Source organism: Protobothrops mucrosquamatus, unplaced genomic scaffold, assembly GCF_001527695.2.
Source record: "Protobothrops mucrosquamatus isolate PMUCROS unplaced genomic scaffold, P.Mucros_1.0 scaffold4444, whole genome shotgun sequence".
Classification (NCBI taxonomy): Eukaryota; Metazoa; Chordata; class Lepidosauria; order Squamata; family Viperidae; genus Protobothrops; species Protobothrops mucrosquamatus.
The window spans coordinates 178,715-185,092 of NW_015390355.1; positions in this window are offsets into that span (position 1 = coordinate 178,715).

The following is a 6,378-nucleotide window of genomic DNA, read 5'->3' on the forward strand; positions in this document are numbered from 1 at the left end:
GCAATGCTGGCTGTGGAATTCTGGGAGTTGAAGTCCACATGCCTTAAAATTGTCAAGGTTGAGAAACACTGCCCTAGATGAACTGTTGTAAGCCAAGGACTAGCTCACGGGTAGGCAACCTTGGCCCTTTTATGACTTGTGGACTTCAGCTCCCTGAATTCCTGAGCCAGCCATGCTGAGGAGAAAGGGAGAGGTTTCCAAGCTGAGCCATGCTGGCTGAGGAATTCTGGGAGTTGAAGTCCACGAGTCATGAAGGGGCCATAGTTCCCCCATGCTGGCTCAGGAATTCTGGGAGTTGAAGTCCACGAGTCATGAGGGGGCCATAGTTCCCCCATGCTGGCTGAGGAATTCTGGGAGTTGAAGTCCACGAGTCATGAAGGGGCCATAGTTCCCCCATGCTGGCTCAGGAATTCTGGGAGTTGAAGTCCACGAGTCATGAAGGGGCCATAGTTCCTCCATGTTGGCTCAGGAATTCTGGAAGTTGAAATTATGAGTCATAAAAGAGCCAAGGTTGCCTATCCACTGGATTAGCTGAATATAAATATTAATTAAATATTCACATTAGTGTTTTTACACTCTTACGGTGACTACGGTAAGAGAGTTCTGAGATCAGCACCCATTTCACACTTGGCATGATTAATTAACACTATTTAAATACCTCATCGGGTCACTCACTGAATAAAATAGCAGCATGCAAACAGTTACACGGATATTCAGGGATTGGCTTCAGACAGCAAGATTAAATAAAATCATAGAAGAGAACTGTTATATATTACCCAGCACACACCAAGAAAAAGCACAGGGGTCCTCGACTTATCACAGTTCATTTAGTGACTGCTCAAAGTTACAACGGTGCTGAAAAAAAATGACTTAGGACCATTTTTGCACTTATGACCATTGCAGCATCCCCGTGGTCGTGTGATCAAAATTTGGAGACTTGGTAAATGGTTCCTATTTATGACGGCTGCAGTGACCTGGGGGAGTCACGTGATCCCCTTTTGCGACCGTCCGACAAGCAAAGTCAACGGAGAAGGCAGATCCACTTAACAACCGTGTTACTAGCGTTATCAACTGCAGCGATTCACTTACGAAGTGTGGCAAGGAAAGTCATAAAATTGGGAAAACTCAACTGACAAATGTCTCACTTAGCAACCTAAATTTTGGATTCGATTGTGGTCGTAAGTCGAGGACTGCTGTAATCTGCATCAGACTTCGCCCTGTAAAACTCAACTCTTAAAACATCATCTCTAGCAAAACGTTAGTGAGGATCAAACCAGATCTGTAAACTGAGATGCACAAGGGTGTGTGTGTGTGTGTGTGTGTGTGCCGTGCATCGTTTTCCTGCTGCAATTTTCTTGCATCATTTCACTGCTTTCCACTGGTGAGAGCTCATTCACAACACAACCGCCTTAAGAAGGTTGGATTGCTAGACCAGCAAGGCAAAGTGGCAACTGCGCAAACCTTGTTTGCAGCGGTCACCGTGTCTTCTACTCCCACTTAAATCTTTTAAATAACAAGTTAAAGGAGAAGTTGGGCCGCTGCAGAGTGCCAAGCCTCTGACATCAACTCCGCTTCCACGCAAGCACCACGAGCCTTCTTAAAAAATAAAAATGCTAAATGCCTGCAGAGGAGCGCTTTGGTTTGGAATTCTGCTCTCATCTACCCAGGAAAGAGAAAGGAAAGTCAACCGCGGAGGAGCAGCCCCAAAGCTGCTTTTTCAGGAGGCAACTGGACTTTCTTGTTTTTCTTTGGGAAAACAAAAAAAACAAAAAACAAAGGAAGAAGTCCAGTTGCCTCCTGAAAAAGCAGCTTTGGGACAACCCTGACCTGGATGGTGGAGAATCTCCAGAGACATTTAGCGATGCACTTTGGGAGGAACACCCTTCGAACAGTGCTGGACTATGAACGGATTTCCAGAAAACATTGAAAGACTGCAGGAATTATTTGCACTTCGCTTTGAGAGGCAGACAACACAGACTCGTCCCCAGCAGCCTCTGCCTGTCTTCAAGGGACCCTGGGCGGAAAACATCCTGCAGCCAAGAAGGCTCCACACCCATTTGCACCACTGAGGTGACCCTGAGGACACAGGTAAACTTCCAGGTGGCCTCTACGACTCTCTGTTGTTGTCAGTTGCGAAGACCCATCGCGACCCCCTGGACAACGTTCCTCCAGGCCTTCCTGTCCTCTACCATCTTCTGGAGTCCATTGAAGCTCACGCCTGCTGCTTCAGGGACTCCATCCAGCCACCTCATTCTCCGTCGTCCCTTTCTTCTCTTGCCCTCCATCTTTCCCTGCATCAGGCCCTTCTCCAGGGAGTCCTTCCTTCTCATTAGGTGGCCAAAGGACTTGAGTTCCCACTTCAGGATCTGGCCTTCTCAAGAGCAGTCAGGGTTGATCTCTTCTAGGACTGACCGGTTGGATCGCCTTGCAGTCCAGGGGACTCGCAGGAGTCTTCTCCAGCACCAGAGTTCAAAGGCCTCCATTCTTTGGTGCTCAGCCTTTCTTATGCTCCAACTTTCACAACCATACATTGAAAGGATGCCTATGACCAGCTGTCTGCAAGGAGTATAAATCCTTCCATTCCCCACCGTCCAGTCAGAGCTGAAGAAGCTTTCTGGGATGAGGAGCGAAACGTCTTCAAAGAAAAACCAAGGAAGTCCAGTTGCCTTCTGAAAAAAGCACCTTTGGGACAACCCTGACCTGGAGGACTGAGAATCTCATTTGCTGAGGAGCAGAACACCAAGGGCAGAGGATAAAGGGGGGCGGGCAGCCCGTTTATGAGAACCCTGATAACATGCTCTGAAATTTCCACTTATGCCCAGCAGCCCAAAAGGTTATTTTTTTTCCTTGTGCTGCAAATAAAGATGATGCAGAGGAAAAGAAAAGTTATTGTTTTCTTGAGCAGTGACGTCTTCTTGTTCCATTGTATCTATTATGTATGAATGTAGGCGAGTATACATGTCCCACGATAATGATTCTTCTTCTTCTTCTTGTGCCATATCCGTTATCGGACGTTGGCGATCCTGTTGGCGATCCTGTTTTTATCAGCAGCCGCACGAAAAAGGGCTGCTGAGTTTTGTCCAAACCAGTCCCTTAGATTTTGAAGCCACGATGTTCTTCTTCTGCCTGGATCTCGTTTGCCTTCGATCTTTCCCTGGAGGATTAAATGGAGTAGGCCGTATTTTTCTGGGTGACGCATCACGTGTCCAAAATATTCTAATTTTCGTTTTTTTAATTGTTTTGATGATTTCCCTGGGCTTTCCCAGGCGACTTATCACCTCCTCATTTCTGATCTTGTCAACCCAGCTTATACGTAACAGCCGCCTGTCAATCCACATTTCAAATGCTTCTAGTCTCTTCAGGTGGCCTTCTGTCAGAGACCAACTCTCTACTCCGTAGAGCAGGATAGAAAAAACATAGCATCTGACAAGCCTGATTTTCAGTCTTAGGCTTATGTCGTGACTGCAGAAGACCTTTTTTCATTTTGAAGAATGCTGTTCGGGCTTTCTCCACCCTTCTCTTTACTTCAACGGTGATGTCCCAGCTTTCATGTAGATTGGAACCGAGATGCGTGATCCTTTCAACTTTTTCTAGTGGTATTCCTTCTGAATTTATTGATGGTAATGATAAAGATGCAGGATCCAATCTGGGTCGGTCACTTTATTCTTCTGAGCTTTCCGACTCATGCTGAAGCTCACCCTCAGGAAACTTCTTTCTAGCCGGAGAGAGGTCTCCTGAAGATGGGCTTTAGCATGACTCCGAAAGCTGGGAACACAAAACCTCTGGTCCCAGTGATCGACCCAGATTGGATCCTGCATTATGTATGTACTAGATTTCTATAACTGTCCATCTCAGCATGTATCTCAGTCTATTTGTCAGTCACTCAACTATACAAAATAGAACGTGTCACTTGTGAAGGAATATAAAAGAGCTCTAAAGCAGGGGTCCCCAACCCCCGGTCCGTGGACCTGCACTGGGCTGCGGCATGCCAGCAACCGGTCCGCACAAACAAGCAAAGCCCCATCCACAAGATGCAGGCAGCACACAAAACCACGAAACCGTCCAGTCCGTGGAAAAACCCCTCTCCGTAGAACCGGTCCCTGGTGCCCAAAAGGTTGGGGACCTCTACTCTAAAGAAAGATTCCCAAGGCAAACTGAGTTACTGGAAATGGAGATGGAGAAAAGAATCGGGGACAGAAACGGACATCTCTTTACCTTTACATATATTTATGTTGTCACACAGGTGAAGAGTGAAATAGGTGTCCAAGAGGCGATAACCATTCCTACTGACAATATTCCGGGCTGCGATGTTACGCAAATGCCGGAGACGACGCTGGAAAAGAAAAGAAAACGTTACGAATATTAAGTAATGTTTACGTCAAGCTATTGTAACAAATGCTACGTTGTTTAATGTCAAGGTAATGATTTAAAAGCTAACCAGCTGATGTCATGGGAGATGTATAATGTAACAATGGGAACGACTCAGCAGGGTCTATGTCCCTTTAAGAGCCAGATGGGTCTGGGTCCCTTTAAGAGTTTTGTATAAATGGGAAGGCTCCGCAGATGTGTGCTCTCTCTTCTGTTTTCCTGCTGTAACGGCTGTGTGTTGGAGACTGCTGTATTATTAGCACGTGTATGTATATTGTTCCTGGTGTATGATATTGTGGATAGTCTAAGATAAACCACCATTTAATATAGACCACTGTTTACCCCTGGGTTATCTCAGCACAATAAGACTGTGCATGCTCTGACATTTAATATGTAACACTGGATAAGAAGTGTTCATCTTTGTTTCGGATATTTTTAGTCTTTATTCTTTATAAAATAAGAATGTATTTAAGTAAGTAATATGTGTATTTTAGACATTATAACTTTTGTGCAGTAAAATAAAGGAAATTTGGGTTACCAGAAATTTGAACATTATGGATGTCAAAGATTAAAACTGGAATACTGTAATCAGAAATTAAGAATTAGGTAAAACTCAAAAACAGGATGTGGCTATGTATAAGCAAAAAATAGATTGACTAATGTTTCAATTGAGCTTGCTATGGTTAGAAATTGACTAGTTTAACTATGTTATATCAAATGTCAATGGGAAATAGAGAGGGAGTTTTTGACAATGTAACCTGTGACATGTACTAAAATTGCTGTTACCAAACTATTGATTACCCAGTCACCACGTTGCTTTCTAAATGCTTGGATGTTAAATTGGAAAACTAATAAAATTTGTTATAAAAAAAAAAAAAAGACTGTGCACGCTCTGACATTTAACATGTAACACTGGATAAGAAGTGTTCATCTTTGTTTCGGGTACTTCTATTCTTTATTTTTTTATAAAGCTTTGTTCTCAAGGACCCAGCCTGCTATTGTCCCTCTCTCTGTCCCAGCCTTTCAATTAAAAAAATCCTACGTGTGTTCCTTAAGCACACAGATGCAGAAAGCAAAGTCATTTCTCTGTTCTGTGTAGCTTCAGTTAAAAATGTAGATAGTCCTCGAGTTACGACCACAATGGAGCCCAACATTCACGTTGCTCAGCGAAACATTTGTTGAGTGAGTTTTGCCCCATTTTACGACCTTTCTTGCCACAGTTGTTAAGTGAATCACAGCAGGGGTCATGTTAGTCGCACGGCTGTTAAGTGAATCTGGCTTCCCCATTGACTTTGCTTGCCAGAAGGTTGCGAAAGTAGATCACGTGACCCTGGGACATTGTAACCGTCGTAAATATGAACCAGTTGCCAAGCCACTGAATTTTGATCACATGACTGTGGGGATGCTGCAACGGGCGTTAAGTCATTTTTTTTCCAGTGCTGTAACTTTGAACCGTCACTAAATGAATGGTCGTAAGTTGAGGACTACCTTTTATTCAAAAGCCTATGTAAGCTCTGTTGAGAAGACTGGGAAAAGTGGAAAGAAAGAGAAGAACGTGGTGAGTAGTAACAAAATAGATGGGACCCAATTACAGTAGCAATGATGGGACAATTGCATGACCTGGAAAAAAAATCAGGTGTTCACAGACATGATGGCACATAATCAATCAAACTAGGCCAGAGGTAGGCAATCTTGGCTCTTTTATGACTCGTGGACCAACTCCCAGAATTCCTGAGCCAGCATGGGGGAACTATGGCCCCTTCATGACTTGTGCACTTCAACTCCCAGAATTCCTCAGCCAGCATGGGGGAACTATGGCCCCTTCATGACTCGGGGACTTCAACTCCCAGAATTTCTGAGCCAGCATGGGGGAACGATGGCCCCTTCATGACTTGTGGTCTTCAACTCCCAGAATTCCTCAGCCAGCATGGGGGAACTATGGCCCCTTCATGACTTGTGGTCTTCAACTCCCAGAATTTCTGAGCCAGCATGGGGGAACTATGGCCTCTT